This window comes from Dermacentor andersoni, chromosome 4 (assembly GCF_023375885.2).
Source record: "Dermacentor andersoni chromosome 4, qqDerAnde1_hic_scaffold, whole genome shotgun sequence".
NCBI classification, from domain to species: domain Eukaryota; kingdom Metazoa; phylum Arthropoda; class Arachnida; order Ixodida; family Ixodidae; genus Dermacentor; species Dermacentor andersoni.
This window is the reverse complement of record NC_092817.1, coordinates 148107971-148135739: the sequence shown is the minus strand read 5'-3', so window position 1 is coordinate 148135739 and position 27769 is coordinate 148107971. Positions and strand designations below refer to the sequence as shown.

The 27769-nt window shown below is 46.5% G+C and overlaps 1 protein-coding gene and 1 long non-coding RNA gene across 2 annotated transcripts in view; both read right to left on the bottom strand.

The window, feature by feature from the left end:
- Window positions 1–27769, bottom strand: part of LOC126537892 (uncharacterized) — a 121959-nt gene that overhangs the window by 41780 nt on the left and 52410 nt on the right. The gene's annotated exons all lie outside the window — the stretch shown is intronic.
- On the bottom strand, window positions 7579–19815 carry LOC140217376 (uncharacterized). The gene is made up of 2 exons (XR_011893923.1): window positions 19707–19815; window positions 7579–8595 (listed from the first exon to the last, which is right to left on the bottom strand). It is a non-coding gene; the product is annotated as an uncharacterized lncRNA (long non-coding RNA).

Genomic DNA, 27769 nt, shown 5'->3' with positions numbered 1-27769 from the left:
GATGCAGGTCGTAGTGGATGGCTCCGGATAACTTTATCTAGCTCGCCTGGGGATGTTCAACGTGCACTTTGATCGTAGAGTCATACGTGGGCCGGTAAATTCCTCGTTGGCGTTTCATAATACTCGCGCGGGTGCGCTAGCGCTGCTTTAGAACTTGGCGCCTCGGCGCGATTGTATTTCTTCAATAAATTTTATTTACTAGTTGTAACACCTTGTCATTATTTCGTATTATTGACGGCGCCTCCAGGGCACCAAAGCGGCAACGGGAACACCAAAGCTAGAACCAGGGCTGGATGAGGCTCGCCGAAGCCTGTGCATGCTAAGGGGGTATAAGATCGCGGACAGCCAATTTTGTATGCGAACACTCCCTGCGACGCCTGCATTATTGTAATGTCACGTGCTCTTCAGAGGCTTCCGTTAGCCATTACATGTGCCCTCCTGGAGCAGGACTTGTAAAAAAAAAAACAATCTATCGTCACGATTACCAAAGCACCCGCAATGAAAAAACGACCCTGTTGCCAGGCATTGCTGACCGCACACAGCCGGAATGGCTGTGTGCGGTCAGCAGTCTCTCACGCGCCGGCAGAACAAAAGTATCCTGCAGGTACGTAAATGAACCTACGAAACCACGTACACATACTTTCACGCTGTCAACACCTGAAACTTTGGTAATTGCGCCCGTGTTTGAGTACACCGCGTGCTTGCGTCGTGTTTCAGCAGCACGAACTCTCAACGTCGTGCGCTTTACGCCTTAAATACACCTTGAATAATGGTTCTTTTCTCTATTTCTTCCGCAATTCCAACACGAAATTCTAAAGGCCAGTTACCGACTGACGAAGAAAGATCTCGATTGAAAAAACTGCTCCGCAGGGCTCGAACGAACTTTTCTGCGGATTTCCTCCCGTAACGTGTTAGCCGTCGTCTGCTACGACAGGCCCACCACCGGCGGCGCCACCGTCGAGGCCGCGCCGAGCGGAGGAGGAGGGAAGTGAATGGCGCTACTTTGGGAGATTGAGGGGCTTTAGCAGCGGCGCGACGCTCGCGCCATCTCTCGCACCGCGCTTGTGCCACCCCGACCGCCGCGGCCCACGCGGCGACGCCGCACGGAGACGGGGGCTATGCGGGAAAACAAGATATCAGGGGAGGCGCGACGGTCGCGCATCCCCACAAGGCTTCGCCAAAGAAATCAGCATTCGAGGTGAAGGTGTGTAAAGACTACTTCTAGTAATTGTTGAAATGGGAAATAGTTACGGGACTGTAGGTGACAGGAAACCGCGTGTAAACATACAATGCATAACCAGTAGTCCAGGAGTTCAAACAAGTTTTTTGCAGGAACTTTAAAACGCATGGTATCCAAGCCAAAAAATAACTACAGTGCTCGAGACTTCCATTATCTTTCGAAGTCAAATAACAAGTGCGCTTTGTTTTAGTTCATGAAATAAAAACAAATTGCGACACGTAAACGTACCCGTAGAGTCGCTAGTGCTAACATTCAGTCAAATTGCTGACTATTTTGACGTGATTGCGAAAGGGTTGGATACTCTGTTCACGACCTCTCTTCTCTTCGGTGGCTTGGCTCCATATATGCTTTCGAAAAGATTTCTTCAGTAGAATTATTCTCGGTTGTTTCATGTTTACATGCCACAGCCGCAAGTTCCGACGAAGTCACTACAACGATGCTGGAAATTTTGTTTAGAGTCGTTCCTATCGTTTCGTTAACCGCTGGTAATCGTGACATATCAAATAAAGGGATACTTAGTATGCCCACAATTTCTGAGGGGATTCTTCTGCTTGAACAAAGGGGGGAGCGCGGGCTAAGCAATACTCTGCCCATTTATAGGGTAATAAAATGTTCTTGCACGCATGCACGATGAAGTGTGTTCTCGAACGAGGACCACCGAGACCCTGAATGGCAGATAGTCCATTGTACGGAGAAAAGCCAGCACTAGTCGATGTGGCATGCGGCGGGACACACTGATAATGATTTACCGTATGTACATGTGTGCTACCTACTTTGGACTCTGTATGTGTCGCATTCTCCGCGGAGGTCGCCTTGCAGGTAATCTGCGGCAAGTACAAAGAGCTGGCGCGTTGAGATGGCCGGCCGCTTCGTGGACACTGTCTTCACGCGCACCTGGTGTTTAACGCCACGTAATCCCAAATTTTGGAGATTCGTTGAAAAGAGCGGCATGACAAAGCATTATATCCCCTATGTTAGTGCTCTTCATCACGCCAGCGCTGAGAGAGCTAGTGTTCTCTTTCACCGAGTAAGGACTGTTCATGTTCACCTGTGCGTGCGGGACACCATGCTTGTTGATTTATTTAGTAGGCGAAATGTGTACTGAAATTTATAGGTCCGGTGAAACTACGAACGTTAAAATAGTGGTTAGCCAGGCTTGTTCGTTCATGGACAAACTATTGCAAGCAGCGGGAGAACGGGACTAAGATTAATGGAACACAGCACCCGCATAGTGTGTTTCCTTAATATGAGTCCCGTTGTCGCGCTGTTTGCAATGGTAAGAACGTTACTTCGTGTACTTTAGTTACTCATTTCCTATCGAAATCAATACATCGCTTTTCGGGAGAAAGTGCGACATTCTTGTAGTTGCTTCTCAAGGAGAAGAAAAAGAGAAAGAATATTTTCATTGCGTCTGAATTGATCTTTGCTTTCTTGGTTCCCGCACTTCACTCCGACATTCACGGCGCAATTCTTAGTCATAATTATAGCTGTCTGCAAACTATACTTTTGCATACCAACAGCAGTAGAAACAAACGATCCATTACTGCAGTGCTTCTCTCTGCAGTAAAACACGTTGTGGGGCTAGTTGGTGCATACCTTTCAAAAATGAAGCGGCAACGGTAACGGCAGACTAAGAAGGAACGAGCACCTTGTCCTGTCTTTTTGTTCCTTCTTAGTGTGCCGTTACCGTTGGCGCTTCATTTTTTGATAGCTTCTCTCTGACACATCCAGTCACATATCATAGTTTTTATACGGTGTGGCGCCTCGTCATTTGCGCGCATTACGTGTCGCATGGGTGCCTGGACGCAAAATTCCATTTTTACAGTGGAGCTGTTAGAACCTCGTTGGGTTTCTCTTGACGTCCGCAGCTTCGCCGAGCTGGGGGAGAGAGAGCTGAGAGAGAGTGAACGCAGACTATCAATATAGCATCGCGCAGCCTAGCGACGCGGCGAGGGTGGGCGGAGCCTAGCGGGGCAGAAGGAGCTGCGAGGCGGGGACACAGGCAGTGTGACGTCATTGCTCTCCGATAAAAACCCACGCGCTAGCTTCGGCGGATTTCATGAAGGTACAGGCACACGGCTTTAGAGCTAACGTGTAGCAGAGCTACACGTTAGCTCTAAAGTTTCGTCGGGTCCGTGCAGCGTCTGTCACATGACACCGACGCATATGGCGTTTGAACAAATGGCTTCTATTGCTAAGGGCGCCTCAAATACCGCGCCTGCCAAACGAAACCACCCACAGAGGAAGACGGCATGGATTTTTCTGAAGACTTAACTTCCCCCAACTCCACTGGTCTACTGGCTCCACTGGTGATGGCAGATCCACTCATAACTTTATTTACCTGGTGCAAAGTTTGACTTCCCTTGCAGACATTATGCTTTCTGTCTTCAGGCGATAGATTACATCACATCGGTTACGTTTCATAAGTACAAACAGTGGATGGCATGGTCACGTGTCACATATCTTAAATTAAGTACTAACGCGATGGCGTTAAGGGCCCCGTGTCGCAGAAAATACGGCATCGGCGTCCCGCGTCCTGCGGTGGACATAGTATCGACAAAAAGAATTTCGAATCAAGTACACCCAACCGCGCTTCTATCACCAAAGTTGCTCATACTTTGGCGTTTATTCTATACAAAATTATTCCTCGGCATTATGTAATTACACCCTACAAGTAATGTCATGAAAAAAAAAAACCCGACAGCGCATACCTTTTATGTTAGATCTTCTCAGACTGAAATATTAAAAGTGTGAAACAATAACAGGAGATCGGCCCACCGAAGAGGCCGCGTTTCTACCAGAAAGCTCGCCTTCATGCACAGCGTTCGCCGCCAGCGTTTCCCGGTAAGCATTACGGTTACATAAGCTGCAGTTTTAGTCCCTGACATGCCTTTAAGCGACATCCCCGGTCCACGAGATACCAGCATGGAGGCTCCATTCTCTATGGAAGAATTAGAAGCTGCTATGGCGCTCTGTAGGTGTTCGTCTTCACCAGGGCCCGATGGCATAACATATACTGCTTTGCGCCACCTAGGCCGAGAAGCACGAAGAGAACTCCTCAGCCTTTTTAATAGTTCATGGCAAGATGGTGTCGTCCCACAGGAGTGGAAACGCAGCCGCCTGATATCGCTACTAAAAGCAGGAAAGTCGCCGCTCGAACTGGCATCGTATCGGCCTATAGCACTTGCAAGCTGCGTCGGGAAACTCATGGAACGCATGATCCTCATGCGTCTCGAATGGTACCTAGAACACCACAAGATTTACCCTGATTCTATGGCGGGATTTCGACGAGGCCGTTCATCGATTGACAGCGTCATCGATTTAGTGTCATCTGTAGAACAGCAATAATCTTGGAAACGATTATCAGTAGCGCTCTTTCTGGACGTGAAAGGCGCTTACGACAACGTTTCCCATCAACCCATTCTAGACGCACTTTTGACAATTGAACTAGGAGGGCGAGTATATCGATGGATCAGAAACTACTTGACACAAAGGTCCATGTTCGTACGTACGGAAGATGGTCCCACTACCGACCACTACACATGCCGAGGAGTTCCCCAAGGTGGGGTTCTAAGCCCTATTCTTTTCAACCTCGCGCTTCTTGGGCTGGCCGAATCCCTACCGGAAACAGTGAGTGTCTCAATCTACGCCGACGACATTTGCATCTGGTCATCAGCGGTCACTCGTCTGCAGGTTCGCGCAAGGCTACAGAAAGCAGCAACACAGGCATGTCACTATCTTCACACACAAGGCCTTACCATCTCTACAGAAAAATGTGCGTTAGTCGCTTTCACACGAAAACCAATGTCTCATTATCCAGTGTGCATTAATGGCCAGCCTATCTCCTACAAGAAAAATCATCGGTTTTTGGGTGTCATTGTGGACCGGGACCTCTCTTGGAGCCCTCATGTTGCCCACTTGAAGAAGAAGCTCACATCTATTGTTCATGTCTTCAAGTTTATCGCCGGGAAAACATGGGGATCCTCAGTGGGCTCCATGCTACAGTTATATCGAGCATTTTTCATCGGATTGCTACGTTACAGTTCTCCCGTGCTTGCTAAAACATGCAAGTCAAATCTTCGAGAACTACAGAGCGTGCAAGCACAGGCACTACGTGTTTGCCTAGGACTTCCGCGGAGCGCCTCAACAGCAGGAACCATTATAATGGCTCGAGACCATCCGATCGCGACTTGCATTAGCATCGACACGCTTAGGGCCCATGTTCGTCATGTTTCACGCATGCAATCAAGCTCTCTTGCCTGCCTGCCAGAACGACGACCACAGGCGTCCTTCTCCAACGAGGTCAGCATCCATCGTGCCTGTCTACCATCGGGCTTCACACCCTCAGCACGTTCAACCTCAGCTTTGTGGTGTTTAGAACAACCTCAAGTGCGTCTCACGGTTCCAGGGATAAGGAAGAAGACCGACCTGCCTACCTTGGCCCTGAAGCAAGCAGCTCTGGATTGTTTGAACACTTTCTACTTTGACCGAGTCCACATATATACGGATGGCTCTTCCACTCAGACCAGCTCCACCGGCGCAGTGGTTATACCATCACGATCAATTAGCGTCCGATACAAGATTTCTCATATGACAACATCGACCGCATCGGAGCTTGTTGCCCTCCGAGGTGCCGTTGATTACATTAACAACCAACCCGCTAATCGGTGGGCAATATTCTGCGATTCGAAGGCGGCCTTACAATGTCTTCTGTCATCTCTTCGTCGCGGGTCGTGTGAACAACTAGTGTCGGAGATACGAGAAATGCACCATCGTATGATAGCGAAAGGACACGACGTCGTGTTTCAGTGGCTGCCTGGCCACTGCGGTATCTCCGGCAACGACCTCGCTGACGAAGCTGCTAGGAAAGCACACGAAGGAGCAACCCTTGTTTCTGTACCTTTATCGCGGACCGACGCAGCCCAACACCTAAGCAAGGTAGCACACCGTATGACATTAGAGAAGTGGCACACACCTGAATTCACACAAGAACGATTGCATTCCCTCGACCCCTCTATGCAACTGCGGCTGTTACCAGGGCTTCTGCGAAATGAAGAAACAATGCTGTGCCGCTTACGCTTGGGCGTCGCATTCACCAATGCATATACGGTTTTGATTGGAATGACTGATAGCGCCAACTGTAATGCCTGCGGTGCCGAGGAAACTATAGAACATCTACTGTGCTACTGCCCATCTTTTCAAAACGAAAGACATGACCTCTGCACAGCTCTCAATCAGCTAGATAGAACACCGTTCACCTTGAAGAAGATCTTGGGACCATGGCCTCGCATATCGCAGCTACAAAAGGCCACAAAAGCTCTGCTGCGATATTTGAAGGCTACTGGTTTGAGTCAGCGTTTGTGATCCGAACTGAGTGACCGAACGATATACCCAGTAGACTTTCTCTTCTTCTTTTAATCTTTCCGTCCCCTTTTCCCTTTCCCCAGTGTAGGGTAGCTAACCGGGCTCAGTCCTGGTTAACCTCCCTACCTTTCCTTTATCATTTGCTCTCTCTCTCTAAGCTGCAGTTGCTGCGAAACGTAAAATGCAGCCATGAGTCTTTGAATGCTATCGCGTTCCACTATTAAAGGCGAAGTTTGAGCTTCCTCCAGATTTTTACTCGGAGCACGAAATTTTGCAATACACGTAAATTTGAAGTCACATTGACGTTACGATATTGTCGGGTAACCCCCGCACACAAACATACTCATAAACTGATAGAGCCTGGCTGTCTCTCCGTTTTGAGACAACTGCAATGAATTAGAACGAATCGATCGCTACGTGCTCTTTTGACATCGTTTCTCTCAACTGAAGAAAATATGCCAAACTCGCTGCGACCGCTGGGCCTTCCCTGGAAATCTTCTGCCTGGATTGCTTTCGCAGCTCTGGCAACGCGTCCCAAAAGTGATTAATACCTGCAGAAAGCCAGCTATATATACCTGGCTTTATATATATATTTAATATGTAGCTTTATATATAGCTACATGTACTGCCCGGTAGGCTTGTGCATATATTTTTCTTTTGAACAACTGACACGTGCAGGCAGGAATACAACGAACTTTTTTAGTCTGGGCTCGAGTTCAGTCAAACCAAAAAGCTGCCACAAACACAATCTACGAAAACATTCATTGCCATATGAAATAATGGTAAGTTTGGAAGCTTCCAATCGGCTACCTTGAACAGATACCGCCGTGGCCTTTATGGTACTGAAAAAAAGCATCCAATGAAATACTTCAACACTGCTGATCACACCTTGAAGTAACAGAAAATGACATTTCTAGATCAGTTTTAATCAAATTGTTTTTTTTTTTCAAGAAATGAAGCAAGAAGGGTAAAACTTCTTGACAATTTTTCACCTTCACGCCTTTATTTTTTATTTGTCAGTTGACGCCGCAGTGGCCTCTTCACGTATATCGCTCCAAAGCTCCATCACCGGCGATATTTCTTCTACCTCCTTTATCGCTTCTTCCAAGCGCCGCAGCTGTTCCCGTGAAAAGTAGCTCTTCCACCCACCCACTTTGGCTTCTCTTACGAGGCAGTACTTCTTTCTGTCTCCGCTGTGTCCATCTTTGCAATTCTCATCAAGGCGCCGCAGCACCTTGTCGATGACAGGATTTGAGTTTGTGCTGAGGTCCCCGACCATCGTCTCTTTCATGTGGTCGGCCGAGCATCGTTCAAGCAACTCACTAAGCATCCGATTATCCTTTTCCAAATCTACTGCATAACTGTCTCCCAAGAAGCGCGCAAGCTTCAGAACAGTGCCTCGTGTGTCTTTCGTCAAGTTCTCATATGTCACGAAAAACACGTTGGGCATGTCCTTGAGCTCATATCCGGAAGCCACGTGATCGAAGTAGTTACCGTAACCTGCGACGTCCTCGCTCAGGAAAACATCGAAGAACTGGTCGAATGTGCCATCTTGGAAGCGGAAGGCGCTGAGACTGGTCACCATGTGGTAGAATGACACGCAGACGTCCCACGGGTTCCGTGTCACGTAGATGTACTTTGCCTCACTGCTCATTAACTCATTTCTCAAGGGATAATGCGATGAGATCAGACGAAGTGGCAGGCTCGGTTTCAACTCGTCAGGGTGTGACACCCCCAGATATATCATATTTTGTGTGAACTCATCGTAATTTATGATCGGTTGGCCTTTCTTTAGAATAAGCTGCACAATATAAAGGACCCAGTGCGTTCCGGTTTTGGGAAATGAAATCAGGACTAAATCACCTTCTCGTGCGCGAAACTCCAGCGCTCCTTTAAAGATTTCAGGGTTGCAATGCGGGTCTCTCGGGACACCATCAATGATTTGAGTAAATGGCTTTGTTGTCGACATGAGGTTGATTTGCACGCTGTGGCTGCGGAAAATGAGCAAGAAAAATGTTTATTAGGACACTTTTCGTAACAACATGGGCTTTATTTCACGCCCTTACGCCATCAACTTTATATTATGTCCTGCAGAGTTTTTTTTCAAGAATCCCCACTGACTTATTTCCTTGACCTGCATGAATTTGTGTCGGCAAATAGCAATTTACGTGAAGTGCACCAAAATGCAATATATTTCACAAATCTCACTGAAAACCATGACAATAAGAAACTGTCACAAGCAAGGTAAGGAAGATTTATGAAGGGGAAAAATTTCACCCATTCAACTGTAGTACGATGATACAAAAGAAACCCATAAGGGTTTCACCAGAACGAAAGCTCATCAGACGAAGAAAAATTCGTCCTGTGCCGGGTATAGAACTTGGAACCAACGCCTGTCCATTGCTGTCGCTTTATCGTTTGACCCAAACCTCATGATAGGGTGGCGTTCGTTAACTCACAGGGTAGCTCAGAGGCCCGAATAGCCTTTGGCACAGTAAAACCTGTGACAGGCATGGTCGATCGTTTTTCCAGAATCTGCTGTTTACGCTCGCGGCGCGTGTGCACCTCATGAATGACTGACAAACTGGGCATCCTTAACGGATGCGTGCATATTTTGTTGCCTGAATTTTGAACTAAAGCGTTAAGAGTTGCCCTAAATTTTTGTTGTTTTTTCGCTTTTCTCTTCTCTTTAGTTCTAGTCCCATGTACTAAAGGAGAAAAGCCCACTGGAGTTAAGATAGATGGTAGAGCCACACCTAAAAGATGTTGGTTTGTAGTTGAAGCTCCAGACAAGGGCGAGTTTTTCTTCAACTATCACACTTTCTTTACGGTAAACCTGTATAGGTGTCTTTTGTAGCCTTATGTAACAGCAAGGTAGACGGCAACTTCCGTTTCATGAATGGTCCCAATTCACTAGACAGCATAAGGGTTTTTAGAGTCCATGTGAACCTGCTAAAAATCATCTACACCGAAATGGCTGATATTGCTGCACAAAGGCATGTTTATGGTACCCTGAGTGGTAAAAATAACGCAAATAAAAGTGAGGAAAACTGTCATAATCAAAGGTTTAACAGGTAAAAGCATGCACCTTTTTGAGTTTTTCTACCTATCTGTGAGAAAAGCAACAAATAAAAGGGAACCCGTGCCACTATTTGTATTGAGGACTAAAAGCAATCCAAAATAATTAACGGGGGCTCAAACACAAGTGATAATTTAGTGCAAAGGTCAGTTGCTAAACAAACTTATAGGAGAAATATCGAGAGTTCGAGGAATAACAAGTATGATTGCTGGAGAAGATAACCAAGTTTATTGCACTCGAAGTATTTTAATGAGCGCTTGAGCGTTGAGTACGACCGTGTTGGAGTAATAAAGACTCACCAATGTTATGGAGGAAATGGAGGATAGTGTGTTTAATGTGCCGCTAGCAAAGAGTCCACGCACATTAGCAGAAACCATCACTCTGTGCCAAAGTTGCAATAAGGTGCTCAGTCAGCAATATTTGACCCGTCGCCCTTCTCCATACGACGAACGTCTTGCTGGAGTGGCTGCCATTTTGAATCAATCGAAGCTTCTCGAACCGATAAATGCGTTTGTGCGTGAGGAAGTTGCCCGCCAGGTCTCCTTAATGCCATTCGCTGAGCCGTAGCACATACAGCAGCCTAGTACGAATTTTAAGGCCACGCTCCGCCATGCGATTGAGCAAGAAATCGCCGAGGTCCAGCCCGTGCACAGTGAACAGCTCCCTGCAGCGGTGCCTGCTTGTTATGCTGAAGCCGTCCAGAGGCCCCGACCGCTCCCTGCAGTTGCAGCTCCGCCTCTAACTTACGGCGACGTAGTACCTAGGCCCCGACTACCAGCTGCCGTCCCGTTCTTTCCTCAGACCCCTGGTACACCGCGTCCTGTGTCCTATATTGGACCTGCCGTCGCAAAGTCGGGACGCACGTCAGACGACCGGCCTATAGGCTTTACGTGTGGCTACGCCGGTTATATCGTGGGCATTGTCGACGCGCTCAATTTCCTGGTGCCACATCGGCCGTGACATCCTGTGATACAGGCATGCCGCGTCCATTTTAAGGGTCCTATGACACCTCTACGGTCGCGTCACGTGCCAAAGATGACTACGTCGCATGCCACTTGCCAAGCGTTCCTCTTCTCCGTGTCGCCACTCGCCATCGTCGATGCGGTCTCGTTCTGTGGCTCGAGAAGACGAAAGTTGATTGTCGTAGTCCACGAGGCAAGGACTGTGACACTGTCGAAATACAAAAGTCGTCACCGTAGCCCATGAAAGTTCATAGAAATTTCTGATGAAGGTGTTCGCGCATTCTGTCTCGTGGGTGCTCGAACCGCTCTATCTTATATGGACGCATAATGCTGTCGCTCGCTTGGCAAAGTCACCAATCCACTTTCGGGCCAGTCCATTCGCACACCAAGTGCTCAGCATATTGACCTTTTAGCGACGTGTACGGTGCGTGTAGTCTGTCAGGATGTCCTGTATACCACCAAGTTTACTTTCATTTCTTCTTGCTCTTCTGACGTCATCCTCGGGTGCAATTTCCTCTGAGACCATAATGCTGTCATTCATTGCGCACGTGCCGTTGTTGAACTATCACCGATGTTTATTGTGACCTTGGCCGACGTTCCTCCCATTGGCTGTACATGGCTGTAATTTGCTCATGAAAGAAGATAAGAACATTTCCCTAACGGCTGAGCGCTTCGTCCTGTGTGCTGCAGCAGCGTCTATGGCGCAATCACAGTGTTCTCTCCGTCTGTCCTGTTCATTAGACGAAATACTTTTGTGCAGCCTCTTACTGCTGACAGTACGCAATAATGCAAAAAAATTGTTTCGTACCCTCTGCCCTATTCTATGACACTGCTTCGAGCAGAACGCCTTGGCGATGAGGAAAACATTGACGACGTGCAAGTCGTTGACCCCTAGGATGACACAGCCTTCGCCAGGTACCCTACCCTCGGTGAGTTGTCTACGTCTGACGCATTGTCCACAAAAGTATTTAATCTCTCCACCGCCGAAGACCTTACACCGATTCAGTGATCCCAGCTTCTGTGCGTCTCAGAAGAATTTCATTATTTCGATTTCATGCAAAGTTCTTTAGACTGTACGCCCACTGTGATGCAACATATTGGTACCGGCTCGCACCAGCCATTGCGACAACGTCCGTATCGCGTATCTGCCACAGAGTGTCATGTTGTCAACTGGCATGTGCACTACATGCTTCACCACCAAGTGATTCGACTTTTATATAGTCAATGGACGTCTCCTGGTGTCCTTGCTAAGAAGAAGTATGGCTCTGTTACCTGCTGTGTAGATGACCGATGCTTTAACAACTTCACTCGCAAAGACACCTATCTCCCCCTGCTAATAGATGACGCCATAGACTGCCTAATTAGAGCAGAATTCTTTCCCGAATTATATTTGAGGTCGGGCTATTGGCACGTGCCAGCAAGAAGTTGATCGCCCGAAGACAGCATTTGTTACACGTGATAGTTTACATGAATTTAACGCCGTGTCCATTGGACATTGTAATACGCCCGCAACATTGAACGCATGATGGGCAGAGTCTTACGTGGCTTGAAGTGGGACACGTGCATATGCTATCTCGAAGATATTGTTACGTGTAGAAAGATACAGACGGAAGAGGCTGTTTACAAGCTATTTACACTGAACTGGAGCCAGAGCACAAGGCCGACATTTTTCTCGCGCCAAGGGCACAGACCCACTTCGTTGTCGTTCTCGCGGCGGCTCGTCTCTCGGGTATCTACCGATAATATCGTAACACTACCCCCCGGCGGCAAAAGCGCCGTCACGGTGCTCTTAAATATCCAAGGCACGTGGAGAGTTGTAGGGCATGAGTCGGGTGACGTGGACAATGTCACTGGTTGTCACACCGGAGGACGTAGTGGGCGTGGCTAGAACAATTGCATAGGTGACATCGGTCACTTGGCGGAGCACGCGATATGGGCCGGTATAACAGGAAAGCAGTTTCTCACAAAGGCCAACTTTACGCGATGGTGACCAAAGCAACACGAGGGTTCCGGGCGCAAAATGGACATCACGGTGACGGAGGTCGTAGCGTCACTTCTGTTTGTCTTGAGAGACTTGTAGACGAACGCGCGCAAGTTGACGAGCATGGTCAGCACGGGCGAATGCATCACGAGCATAAGCGCTAGTTGAAGCTGTGGTGGACGGAAGGACGGTGTCTAGTAGTAGCGTCGGTTCGCGGCCATACAAGAGGTAAAACGGGGAAGAGCCGGCAGTTTCGAGACGGGAAGGGTTGTATGCAAAGGTAATGTAGGGTAGAGCCAGGTCCCAGTCACGGTGGTCGTCTGAAACGTATTTGGATAGCATGTCTGTAAGGGTGCGGTTCAAACGCTCAGTGAGGCCGTTCGTTTGAGGGTGGTAGGAGGTAGTAAATTTATGCTGAATGGAGCAGGCCCGCATGGTGTCGTCAATGACTTTCGCCAAAAACGTACGGCCACGGTCTGTTAGCAATGGACGCGGAGCACCATGCATCAAAATGATATCATGTAGAAGGAAGTCCGCAACGTCAGTGGCGCAACTGGTCGGAAGAGCGCGGGTTACGGCGTAGCGAGTCGCGTAGTCAGCCGCGACTGCAACCCACTCGTTTTCTGATGTAGGTTCCGGAAATGGGCGAGAAGGTCTAAGCCAACACGATGGAAGGGCTCGGCAGGGACGTCGAGCGGCTGCAGGTAACCGGCAGGGGGCTGGGAAGGCTTCTTGCGTCGTTGGCAAAGTTCACAAGCGGCGACGTAACGTCGTGCGGAACGGGCAAGGCCCGGCTAGAAAAAACGGCGACGTACACGGTCATAGGTTCGAGATACGCCGATACAATCAACGTTGGCAAGGCAAATACCTTGCGGTAGAATTTGCTTTGCCAATCCAAAGTTAAAGATAGGTATGCGAGTGCGGTTCGCAGTAATAGTAAGTATACTCTGAGGCACGGTAACGTCATACTCTAGTGGAATGTCGGGCAGAGGAGTGACGAGGTACTCGCCATCAGGGACTGGTGGGGAAGACAAGAGTTCAATATAGGCTGTTGATTTTGGCGGCAGGCGAATAAAGCCGGTGGGGCGTAGGCGGCACTGGGGTGCGTCAGAAGGTTCTGCGAGAATCGGCAACTCAAGGCGAAGGGTACTGGCAGAGCAGTCAATAAGGGCAGAATGCGAGGAGAGAAAGTCGAGGCCGAGAATTAGGTCATGGGGGCAATGAGCAATCACGGTGAAGAGGACAGGGGTGCGGCGGCCGGCAATGCTGACTCGTGCCATACACATGCCGATAATGGGCACAGTACCACCATCCGCAACGCGGACGACGCGTGCCGACGCTGGGGTGAGGAGCTTTTTGAGTCGTCGTCGGAAGGCAGCACTCCTAATAGAAAGATGTGCGCCTGTATCGATGAGTGCAGTGACAGGATAGCCGTCAACGTCAAGAAGGTTTTGGTTCGTTGGTAACGTGAGCAGAGGATTTGAGGGCAGGGTCGACAACGCAGCTTCACCTCCAGAAGCTGCAGTGCCTGGTTTTCCGGCTGGGTCCGGGAGGCGATAGGCGGCGAAGAGAAGCGGCGGGGTTGGGGCGAACGAGACTGATGGCGTCGAGGTGAGGGCGATTGGCTGTAGCGAAGGTTCGGAGCAGGGCCATCAGCAACAGTGGGTTCATGGCGGCTGGCATAGGGAACAGAAGGCCCAAAAGTGCGGGAATAAGTGGCGGCGTATGTCCGAGGAGGTGGTGGCCATCGGTTGCGGCAGTGACGAGCGACGTGGTCGATGCGACAGCAGTGGAAGCAGATCGGCCTGTCATCAGGGGTACGCCATTCGGACGGGTAGCGGCGAGATATGGCAGAAAAGGACTGTCGGGGACGAGGAGGGCCGGTAGAGAACTGGGGAACGTTGGGTTGAGACGTTGTACACGCGGAGTTCAGACACATGTTCTCAAATTCCTGTCTAACTACTGCCTGAATTATCGCAATCGTGGTTGCTGGCGGATCGGGAGGCGTCGCGGAGAAAGCTGGAAGACAGGCGGCCTCGAGCTCGCGGCGAACAATACGGGTGACGTCGTCACAGGTGGTAGCCTGACGTGGTCGACCCTCACATGTCGACGTACACATGATGGCGTTGATTGTCGAGACGTTGCCGAAAACAAGCAAATTGAAAGCGTCGTCGGCGATGCCTTTTAGGACATGTGACACTTTATCAGCTTCAGACACAGCGTCGTCAGCTTTTCGGCATAGAGCCAAGACGTCGAGGATGTATGAAACGTACGGCTCTGTAGGTGTCTGAACACGAGACGCAAGAGCCTTTCTCGCGGCAACCTTGCGGCCAATGGGGTCGCCGAACAGTTCCCTGAGCTTTTCTTTGAAATTGTCCCAACTGGTTATCTCGTCGTCATGCGTCTGGTGCCACACGCATGAGGTGCCGCCGAGATAAAAGATGACATTGGCGAGCATGATCGTTGGGTCCCACCTGTTATTAACGCTGGCATGTTCATATAGCTTGATCCATTCGTCAACGTACTGTCCCTCCAGGCCAGAGAACACACCAGGGTCGCGATGTTGGGCAACCGTGACGACGGGAGCAGTCGGATAAGCCGAAGCCGTTGCAGAGGTGGTCTCGTCACCGGGAGGCATGGTGACAAGCTCGATGTACCGACCAATCCGGAGTTCAGTGGCGAGGACGGGGATCGTTGACCTCCACAAGAATGTTACGTGTAGAAAGATACAGACGGAAGACGCTATTTACAAGCTATTTACACTGGACTGGAGCCAGAGCGCAAGGCCGGCATTTTTCTCGCGCCAAGGGCACAGACCCACTTCGTCGTCGTTCTCGTGGCGGCTCGTCTCTCGGGTATCTACCGATAATATCGTAATAATATTGCCTTTGCTCCGGACTTGACCACGCACCTTTAGCGTCTCAAATTTGTCCTCACAAGGTCAACGAACGCCTACTACAATTGAACTTGAAAAAGCTCCGCTTCGCAGTGAGACTGGTTGTCTTGTCTTGTCTTGTGTCCCAGACAGTGGCGCGTACCCACTATGGGGGACTGGCCAAGAAGCAGGCGGTTTTCCGTATGGTTAGAAGTAGGGAGAAACTAGATTTGTATAGTGGGGCGTGGGACGATAGTACTGTAATTTAGAAGTGTAATTAAATATTGTTAGGAATTCCGATAAAATAAGTGAACGTAAAGAAATGAAATAATATAAATTATGGATAATCTTAGAAATTCAGCAAGGTACTCTTTTTGTGTCTCTAATAAAATTGTAAACAGCCAGAAAAGCATCCACAGCCAGTGAAGTCGCCCCAAAAGAAAGAATGGTTGGCGAGGTTAGCGAAAGGCTAAGTTTGGTAAATGAGTATTCTAATAGTTTTCTTTGTCTTAGAAAGCGGCGGCACGAGAGAAAGTAATGTTCGACAGTTTCAGGCTCACTGCAACAAGAACATAGAGGGGACACTGCGAGACCAGACCTGTGTAAGTAAAAATTTAGAGGAGGTATGCGACCTCTCAATTTTGTAAACTTCCAATTGCCTTGAAGGACACCAATTAGTATTCCATGGGAAGCCAAGATGGTGGAAATCAGAAGACGGTGTTAGCATGGATATAGCAGAGTTTTGAGATATAGCGAAATTTCTGTACCTAGCCGCGGTGACATAAGCTGATGTCGGCAAAACAGATATGATAGGGCCGTTCAGGGAAGCTCGTGCGAGTGAATCAGCCATTTCATTCAAATGCAACCCATGATGTCCGGGTACCCAAAGCAAACGTACTTTTCGTAAGTACGGAGGCACCATCGAACGAAATGTTCTTTGAATTGCTGAATTTAAAGATGCAGTTAGTGCTGTGCATACAGATAGCGAGTCGGTCACAATAACAGCTAATGGGTCATCTTGTCGTACTAGGTCATGTTGTATCCAATGACAGCGTCTTCCCTGAATCAGCCAGCCTTCACGCCGTCGCTGAGTTTTCCTAAATCTACATCCGCAACACAACTGCGATGTTTCGTTTTACTCTTCCTAGCGATGGCTCATTCAAGATGTTGCTCCAGTTATATCACCCCCTACGAAACTATACGGAAGCAACGGCACTTTCTTTTTGTGGTCATAAAAGCGTTAGGACGCTTTCAAGAACCTGTACGTTCTTCTTACGTCACTATCCATTTTGCAGTGCGCACGGAAGCTAGCTGTGTCGGCCTCGCCACTGTTGATGCGCAACAGAAGCTCGAATTCGCTGAACATGCCGTTGCAGACGAAAGTCGAAGATTGACAAAAGTAGTGACCAACCACAATTTGACAAACAAGGAATGCGTAGCCATCGTCTGGGCCCTTACTAAGCTCCGTCCTTATACCTATGGCCGCCCATTCGATGTCGTCACTGACCATCATGCACCCTGTTTGTTGGCTTTCATCATTGACATATCCCTCAGGCCGTCTTGGCCGCTGGGTACTCCACCTTCAAGACTATGACATCCGCGTCGTGTACCGAAACAGACGCCAACGTTCTGACGCCGATGCACCGTCACGCTCTCGCCTGCCCGGTGAAATCTCCTGTTCCTCAGCGTCTCAGTCCACCGTTTCGTCCATTGACATTGGCACGATCGGTTCTTAGAAGTGCAAGAATCACTGGATTGCTCCCTTAAAGGTTTTCTCGCCGATTCGTCAACACGAGAGACCACTCACACAAATCACACAACCAAACACTTACTTCTCAGACGGCCACTAGTGGTTACTAGTACTTAATACATCGAAGTCTGCGTCCCGAAATCTGTCCGTTCTTATAAACTGATCGGGTGCACACTCCTTAGTTTTATAAACTTCCCATCGTCTTCGACAGCGGTATTACTGGCGAGGGAACGTACATCTACGTTCAAAAGTTTGTTCGCTTTTGCCCCGATCGCCAATGCCACTTATGTTAACCTTAACTGTCGCCCGGCCACTTCTGACATCTGCTCATAATCACTTGGCCATCGTCGCAATTGACCATCTTACGCGATACAACGAAACGACCGCACTCTCTGGAGCTAGAGCACGAGACGTTGCCTAGTTCCTCCTTCGTCGTTATACCCGGCGTCACGGTCCTCCCCAGGAACTGCTCACAGCTCGCGGGCGTGTCTTGTTGCCCGAGGCCTTTAAGGCAATCCTCGATAAGCGCAACGTTCTTCGTTGGATAACTACTACGTACCGACCTCAAATGGATGTCGCCTCTGACCACGCAAGCTGGGACCTCATTCCGCCCTTTGTCGCCCACGCATACAGCACTGCTACTCAGAGAACCACTGGTATTTCGACCTCCTTCCTATTGTACTGTCACTATCGCGAACTATTGCCACAATTCTTACGTACGGGCCCGACATATCTGAGGATGTGCCCGTTTCTGCAGCTGCGAAGCATTCTGAGGAGTGCCGTGAACTCGCGCGGGCCTTCAACTGACCAGGAGCGCCAGAACAGCAACAGCGCCAAGATCAGAGCGCCCATTTTCCTTCTTTGCGGCCTTGCATGGCTGTCAGTCTCTCTTCGAAACTACTACCCAATATGAAGGTCCTTACCACATCGTTGAGCGCACAATTGTGAACTACGTAACTGAAACCGTGGTGCCCTCTTAGGACATGTGCAGTCGCGGATGAGACATTGCACATCTGAGTCGCCTCAAGACGTACTACGACCCGCCCATCATGGCAAGCTCTTAGGTCACCAGGACGGCTTCTTGTTCGTCCACAGGTGTAATTGTAGCCAAGACGACGAACGCTGGATGATCAGAATCAAGGGTGGTGATGCGTGCTTGTTGGTATATCTTTGCCGAAGGTAGTTAAGCGCAGGGAGACACGTGGACAAAAGAAGGTAAATTATACACACAGGCTCACAATGTCTGTGCGTCTAATGCGCCCTTTTTTGTCCTCGTATTTCTCTGCGTTCAATCACCGTTAGTGTACTTGATCATAACCACCAGCGAGAGACATTGGATAGCCACTTGTGCTCGGTGTTCAGGTCTTACCGTTGCGTCAGATACTCTAAATTCTCAGTCAATAAACCTCTTTACACTCTAACGAACCCGTAATGGCCAGATATTGTTACAGTGCCGTGAAGAAGAGAACGATAATGGCTCCAAAGACAACGAAAATTCTAGACAGCCTGATTGGGCGTTCTCCTTTCTCCGCTAGCGTTTTGCATCTTCGTAAATGCATCTTGTGAATAACTCTATAAGCGTAAGATAATGGGATTGCTTTATATCTAGAATGGCAAACGCAGGTTTGGGGACTGACAAACGCAGTTAGCGAAGTCAGGTGTAAGCATGTGGAATATGTAAGAGGTGTGAAATGGAAGGGTGTTTTTCGGTTGAGGTTTCCTGTCTAGGAATCTAAGGGCAATTGTATGGTTGAAGCTTGGTATGTTTGGGTCCTGTAAAATGTAATTGATCTTGATGTCAGAAGTGCGAAATGTGCGTTGATACGATCTAATTCAATGTGTATAGGTAACGTGTGCGCATCATCCTGTAATGAAGCTATGCGTGTAGTTCTGGAAGCTCCTGTGGTCGAAAGAAGTAGTGTACGCTGTGTAGATGTAGTTGTTGATGTAAGTTGTGAGGCGCGATATGTGTACCACCAACTAGGCGAAGCGCATATGATGGAAGGGAGTAAAACCTGGTCGTGGAGTTGTGTTACCTTTGTTGCAGAGATGGAATAATGAAGTATGAAAAAGCGTTAGTAGAAGAAATGTCGTGAGCTAGGCTATTGTTTAAGCTAAGGTGGAGCCTTGTTGTGATACATGCAATGTTTTCACCTAAGGAATGCGTCCGAGTACGTCCATTCCAGTCTGTGCCAGAAATTTGAATGAGTAACTTTTCGCTGAGTGTTCTCGCACTGGAGGGCGAGAAACATACTTCATAAGCAACTGCTGTTTGTTTCTTGAAAAGCTTTCAGTCTTTTTGGAAAATAACGCTTGAAAGCCTTTTGTTTGAAAATGTAGCAAAGTTATGTTCTCATAATGAGTTCGAAAACTTACTGTGGTGAGGAAGCACCCTGAATAATGCATGCACATTGCAGACGCAAATATTTGACGCGAGAGAATTGCAGTCACTTACCGTGATAGCTGGGCTAAAAGAGTGATATGCGAGAATTCGGGAAGGTAGAAAGGTACAATTTCATGCACGCTACAGCGCTGAATATAGAGAAACAGAACTGGTGTGCTGCGGATATGGACGGTTGCTACACCAACTGCTAGTGCGATTTCGTTACTGTGCCTCATTTCCTCCCTTTATCTAATAGCATCTGGCTCTGCTTGGCACGCAGCTGTTGCCTCAGGTACGTTTTAGTCAAACACGCCTACCTACAAACCCCCGCCGCTTGGCAATCTTCTACGGCAGCGGAAATTATTGAAGCGCACATCAAGCTCAGGTTGGAGGCAACAACAGAAGGATTCACGAGAGCTTGAAAGAATTTACCCTTGCGCTTACCACCCTTATCCTACTCATGGGACACGTGGGATGGTGTACAGAGAGGCTGCGGATAAATTCTGCTAACCAAATGGGTTTCATTACCGCCCACCCAAAGCGCGGTAACACAAGAACAGCTATATGTTATAGGGTTCGCAATTCAAGGCAGTAACAACTGTACTGGACGAGTACTTGTACACTACAAATAAAAATTCGGCAGCACCCTTCTTCCGATGTCTGTCAACGGTAATGTGTTTAGCATTGAATCGATATATTGGCACAAAGTATCGCCACCGTAGAAACGAGTTATGTAGCAGGCGTCTAATGGCAGCGGGACTCCTCTCTCGCGCTTTGCTAAGAACACTAGCGCCACTCTAGCGGTTCCAAAATGCATGGCGCACCGGAACGTGAGAACGTTGAGAAACGCGTCAAGCCTGCGTCACATGATGCGATGATCATCGCACTGGAAGTGCGATTTCGCTCGCATGAAGCGGATATCGCAGTCGCAGGCGCCAATTTACACTCTTCCCTCTGCGACTGCGACCAAGCGGCTGGTTGCACGTCGCGCCGATCGCAGTGATGACTGCGATTTTTCGTCAAAATGGCACGGAGACCCGCGAGAGCTATTTCGCGGTTTGTTTTGTCAAATGGCGTCAGTCGCTCATCACAAAGTCTGTAGATACTATTTTCTTTATCTATAAATGTTGGTTGAACAAGCCTTGAACATGCAAGTAATTGAGTGGCGTCGTCTATTGAGCAAGGGGTGCGTACCATGAGCACCGGCACGCGAGCAAGGCAGATAAAATCTCGTAGGTGAGATTTGGTTCTATGATCTTTTATGGGTTTGTGAAGATGCGTTGCTGATCAATCAACGCTTTCTTTTTTACGTTGGCTTTGGTTGCTGATAGTACGTATTTTCCCGTGACTTGCCATTGTTCACACGCACTGCCATTTATAATTAGTACAAAGTGTCCCTCACGAGAAAACCTGGCCTTCGGATGTCGTCCTAATTTTCTGGTCTGTTGCGTACAAGCTACTCGCGATGCACAACAACGCCACAGTTTTAGCGTGGTATGCATTTACAGACGAAGCAATTTAAAGAATACCCAACTACGGCTAAATGCTCCATTGAGGGGATATGAGATGAGAGCATAATATCCAGCGTTTCAGCGTCTCGCAATATGCGCCACCATTTGGTTTCACGCAGTCCGTTGGCTTCCGATTTCACGCGTATTTTTCCCGGTGAAATATTTCATTTCGAGGTTCTGTTACTTCCGCTCCGTGACGCCACTGATTGAGCTCTCAAAGATAACGAGCAAACTATATATAGGAATGAATTTTCTACAATAACATATCTAACGCTTTGGCTGGAAATAAACAACGTCAACAAAATTTGTTTTCGAAGCGTTAACGCGCGATCATCATATCAACAATTTTATCTCTTTTTGCTGATGTGTCATTTTTATGCTGCATAGAAGCGAATAAACATTCAACGTGTTGCAGACTTTGTGCCCTTACTGCCCCTGTATTAACCCTCACTCCGTAAGGTAATTGCATATTACACTTCCTTCACTGTAGTGAATTAGTTTTGTTTATGCTGGCCATAACACATTGCAGTATTCTAAGAAACAACTTTGCCATAAACATTCTTGCATTTCCTTGCTCCTGTCTCTTTACTTCCTGTAAAACACATGCAATAATATTAAGAGCAGGCAAACACATTGTTTTTATAAGCAGTAGATAACACCTTAAATAAAAGCCAATCGAAATCGTGCATTGAACTTAGCCCGTTGCATCCCTTCCTGCGAATGTTAGCATCCTTTAATGTGCGGATGGTTCTTGAACGTCCACAGCTAATAAACTGTGCATACGTATCACAAGACGGAGTTGCTAATGAGTTCGGAATTACACCTGTTACGGCATAAACTCGTATGACTATATCCCGCCATTACTGCCTCTAAAGTAAGTATCATGCCACTTGCAAGATATAGAAAGACAGCACGACAGGTTTGTATCCGAATCGTTGTTATGTTGTGAGATACAGCTGCCTATACTATTTTAATGTATGGTGTGGTTTATTAGCGCGTGTCTGCAGACTCCCCAAAATTCTACTCAGCCTAGCTCAAGCGTCCTCGAGATGAGCCGAGCTTGCTCTGACACATATTATCAATAGCAATAATGTCGACTGTTGGTTGACATTATTGCTTTTATTAACGTCTGGGGATGTAGAGGAAAACCCGCAACCAAAGGCTGCTGAATTGTTACAACAAATCTTGCATAAGCGGAAAGAATCTTATGACAAGATAAACAGCGTTAGAAAAGAAGTCGCTAAACTTAGTACGAAGACTGAAAGAACGAAGAGGCGTCTCATGGCCATGCAGGAAATGCAAATGAAAATTGAGAAACTATAAAACATAGTACGTCAAGCTGAACGACTACTGGATTATGAAAACAGAATCAGAAGAAATTATCTAGTTTTCGGTGTTCCCGAGGCCAGCACTGAAACAAACAGATTTGCGGAAAGCCGTCGTAGATAACATTCTCAGAATCAAGTTGGAGGTAGAAACTAAATTGGTAGAAAGAATTCAACGCATTGGTAAACAAGGACAAAGCAGGGTAAGAACAGCAATTATGAACTTCATAAATTTGCGCGAAAAAGAGAAAGCTATGCAGAACTGTAAAAACTCAAGGACACTATTTTCAGTACTTGTAAGACTACTCAACAGATACAGTTCATCCGAAAAAGAAATTATGGGAAAGTACTGTGTTAGACAGAGCTAAGTGGACGAGAGTCTCACTAGTGTATGATGAACTAAAGATAAATGAGCGCATGTTTGTTTGGGATCACGAGAAAAATGATCGGCGTCATTATACAAGCCGTAGTGACAAGAGCGACAAAGACGAAACGACTCCAACAGCAAGTGCGCAAGACCGGCATGAATCTTTTGACTCAGGCAGTTCTGCGAGCAATTCAAGAAAACCGCCGCGCTCATAGCTGCGAATTCTTGCGGAAAATGGCCGTAGCATCGTTAATAAAGTCACAGAACAAGGATATATTCTACTGGTGCATAGTCCCCGTGTAATATTACTTACAAAAATATGGGTGCGTGAGGGAACGCGCAGTGATTGCATGATTCCTTCCATGTACAAATTTTTTAGGTGGGACAGAGATTCACGAGGTAGTGGGTGCTGCTATCATTGTTAAAAATTCCATACAAGCTTCTATAATTGAATGTCATGTTCCCGAAAGTGTATGATGCGAGCTTACATTCGAAAACAGAATACTTCACTGGCATAGTATAAAGACCACCTGCGTTTTCACCAGAGTTTCTGGATTTGCTAAGCGAATTCCTGGGTGACCATGTTAACAGGAGCACGAGGTATATAATGGCTGGAGACTTTAATTTGCCGCATGTTAACTGGCAACGTTTATTGCGCGGCGCAGGAACAATTACCTGAGAAAAACTCTCGGAAATAAAATTTTGCCATGGCTTAGAACAAATTGTGCAAGAAGCAACTAGGGTTACAGAAAAGTCAGTCACTATTGGACCTCGTGTTAGATTCGCACAACATAATAGATTATGCATTAGATCTTTTGGAGGGGATATCGGACCAAAAAATGTTGTCTTTAATCATACAGACCAGTGTGTGTAGTGTAGAGAGACCGTTCTTTCCTGTTAAAGTACTTTAAAAACGCAGATGACACCTTCCTCATCGATATTTTCGAGTGACAGTTTAATGACTTCGAGCAGGCATTACAGCGCCAGTCTGTGGAGCAACTCTGGCAAATATTTAAAAGCAGCATCATAACTTGTGTCGAGCGCTTTTTTCCTACTCGTATTAAGAAAACACTGAAAGGACACTCTTGGATAACACGCAGCATTATCCATATGAAAAGGAAAACGGAAAGATTAGAAAACGAAAAGCAAGAGTGACGGAAGTTGCAGGTATAAAAATTTGAGATGAAAGAAGCTGTTGTGAATTCGAAAAACATTTTTTTCCGCAGTTTACAGAAACAATCCGTGATTTCTACTTGAACATGGATGCGCACCTGCAAGCAGAGGTAGTAAGTGTTCATTTTAGGAAAGCCTTCGAGTAGGAGCGAGCTTTCCTTCATGTACCCTATCGGAAACCATCCTTTGAATAACGCAGCTTGTTTCAAATGCTTGGGAGTCGGCATTGCGCACACATTGCAATGGCACTCGGACATCGATAATATATATTCCAAGGCAGACATACAAGTTTCATTTTAAAAGAAAAACCTACAATGCACAACATGGGACGTGAAATTAACAGCCTACAAAAATGCTGTACGACCAGTCTTGGAGTGCGCTTGTGTTGCATGGTCTTCTCATCAGAAAGTCCTGAATGCAATAATAGAAAGAATACGATAACTGGCAGCCCATTCTATATGCGTAAATACCGACGCATGGTGTCCGTTACGGTCTTGTTAAAATCATGGGAACTATAGTCTCTGGAGGAACGCTGACGTAAACATAGGCCAAAGTTCCTTTTCAAAATCATGAGTGGGCGAACAAAACTTCCAAGGCCTCTACAACCTGCAAGAAGAAAATGCGATGGTATAAATAATGCCATAGCTATCCAACCTTATTTAACACGTACTGTTGCTTTTTGTTTTTCCTTTTTTTCTGACACAGTTGAAATGGGGAACAGATCGCCTAGCGCAGTTGTTAGCAATGATGGGTTAGCCGATTTTCAAAATTCGTAGTGTACATTTTTTTTTCGATGATATATACTAAATTTTGCTATGAGCATTTATTTATTTCTTGGCTTTTCTTTGTAAACCACTCTTCTTTGTTCCTTCTTTTTCTGTTTTTAACAAAAGCAGGGGCAGTGAATTTGTATGCTACATACAATGAAAATTATGTGCTTTAAGTTGCTTCTTATCACTTAAAACCTTCCAGCCATCTTCATTTACACTATCATAACGATGAAATGTCTTTACAAACTTACTCACTTTTTTGTGCAGGCACGGCAACCCCGCCGTGATGACGACACCTCATTTACCTTTGTATGTGCAGGTTAGGGATAAAAGACACGGATTTTATAGTGGTTACCTAAGCGCTGTAGTGTATCGGTGTCCCCAAATACTGCTGTCGTGTATTAGCGACTGCTTTTCAGTGGCATGCCTGTTGCTTAAGCTTTCGGAAGATGTTGAGGAAAATCTAGGACCCCTTACGGCTACAGTGCTAAACGAAATTCTTGAAACCCAGAAAGACACATTGGAAAAAAATTACACTAACAGAGGAAAAGCAGACATCGTGTGAGGTGGATATGTTGCAAATGCAGACCAGGCTGGCAGCCATTGAAGTCTCAGATGAAATTCAAATCGGGCTAAAAGATTGAAACTTCTCTGAGTCACTACGAGTCTGACATTGTTACGTTGTCTAAACAACTTGATAATTTGGAAAATCCGTCCCGCCTTAAAAATGTGGTCGTACAAGGAATACAGGAAGAAGAAAGTGAAAATGAATAAATATTATTAAGAAAGGCAAACAATGATATCTTTGGGGCAATACTGGGAGAGAAAATAACCACGATTGAAAGAATACACCGCCTAGGTAAGAAGTCTCCCAATAAAGATCGCCCAGTTATCATTAAGATTGGAGACTTCAGGGAGCAAATGAGTATATTGAAAAATTTCAAATTGAAATGACAGGAAACCAGTATTTCAGAGGATTGTTCTGAAAGAGCGCTTCAAAGGCAGAAAAACCACTGGAATTCAACCGCAGACGAAAGGCAAGGAGGAGTGTAGGTGAAGCTTGTGTTTGATAAGCTGAAGATTAATAATGTTATGTAGGCCTGGAATGAAAACTACTAATGCAAGGTACAGGTGCCATACCTATTCGGAGAGAAACAAATGACTTGAAAAGCCCCGGTATCGACAATTTAAGATTATAAACCTGAACACCAGATGTATTTATTTATTTATTTATTTATTTATTTATTTATTTATACATACTACAATCCCTGGTCGGGATTTTAGTAGGGTGGGAAATGGGCGATACATGATCTGATACAATAATATTGGCGGACAAGAGAGAGAGAGAAAAAAAAACAAAAAAATGTATACAATGCAATCCATATACTCATAGATATACTCACATACGCACGCACATACATACGGTATACACCCCCTCGGTTCCTATGAAGCAATAAATTTACAAGGCAGGTTAGCGAAGCCCAAAAACAAAATATATATAAAGAACGAGATTTATATGTACAAGCTTGAGAAGAACTCAGCCAGGGAGTGCTGTAACACTTGGTCGTTTCTAAATAAATTCCAATCACAAATCGTTCTTGTGAAAAATGAATATTTAAAACAATCGTTATGTGTTTGGTACGGTGTTCATGTTCGATGATGCCGTCGTCTGGTGTTATAACCTGAGGAAAATTGAATAAAGGTAGATGAATCAACCCGAACATGTCCCGCTAGTGTTTTATGTAGACATTTTAGACGTGAATAATGGTTTCTCGTGGCTAGAGGTTTTAAATTAGCTCTGGTTAACAAGTCTGTTGCAGATGTGCGGTCATAACGATTGTATATAAAACGAACTGCTCTTCTCTGAATCATTTCCAGCTTGTCAATATTTGTTTTTGTGAATGGATTCCAGACAACAACGGCGTAATATAACCTAGACAGAATGACAGATTTATACGCAAGAAGACGGGCTGTAAGAGTGGGCAGTTTCAGAGCCCTGCGAAGGAAAAATAGTTTGCGTTGTGTGTTTGCTGGGACTTGATCGATGTGTTTATTCAATCTAAGGTTACTTGTTATGAGGAGACCTAACCATTTATACTCTGTGACTTCGGTAAGAAAATTGTTATTGATGCCGTATTGATAAGTGAGGGGTAGTTTTTTGTAATTGTAATTGCCACTGTTTTTTCAAGATTGAGGGAAATTTGCCAATTTTCACACCATGACGCAACCCTTTGACACGCTTGATTTAAGAGTAACTGCTCAGATGTGCTTTTAATCTCGGAGTATAAAACACAGCCATCTGCGTATAGTTTAATCTTAACTGGGATGTTGTCAACAATGTCGTTTATCGAGAAGAGAAAAAAGAGGGGTCACAGCACCTAGCGCTGTGGGACACCGGCGACACTGAAACTTTACCTGAGCAATGCTGGTCAAAACCTACAAATTGTTGGCGGTAAGTAATAAATAAATTGGTTGACTTAGAGAGCATAGTCTTGGAACACAAACCTCACATGTTAGTAGTCACTTAACTGTGGCTTCTTAAGTATATGTTAGATGGCGAAATTACTCCTCCCAGCTAGAAATAGTCAGAAGCGCTCGAGAAGATAAAAGTGGGGGCGTTGCGATTATAAAAGAATAACGAAGTATTCTCTGCTTTGCCAGAAGTAATCGCCATCGAAGAACTGTGGTTAAGACAAAGTTAGATGGCCACACAGCTTTCATTGGGGCTGCCTACAGTGCCCCAAAATCACCGGTGGACGTACTGGCAAAGTTGCAATATCTTATAGACGCATATCTACCTCATGACAGTAAGATTCTCTTGCTTGGGAATATTAGTCTGCCTAGGGTTGACTGGCGCCTTCGAAATTGCCTGGTGCACGAGAGGTACCTAGTTGCGAACAGTTGCTAGATCTTGCCTTCTGTGATAATTTATTTCAGCTTGTATTCGACTACACAAGGATATGTCCTAAGACAACACCCATTCTCGATT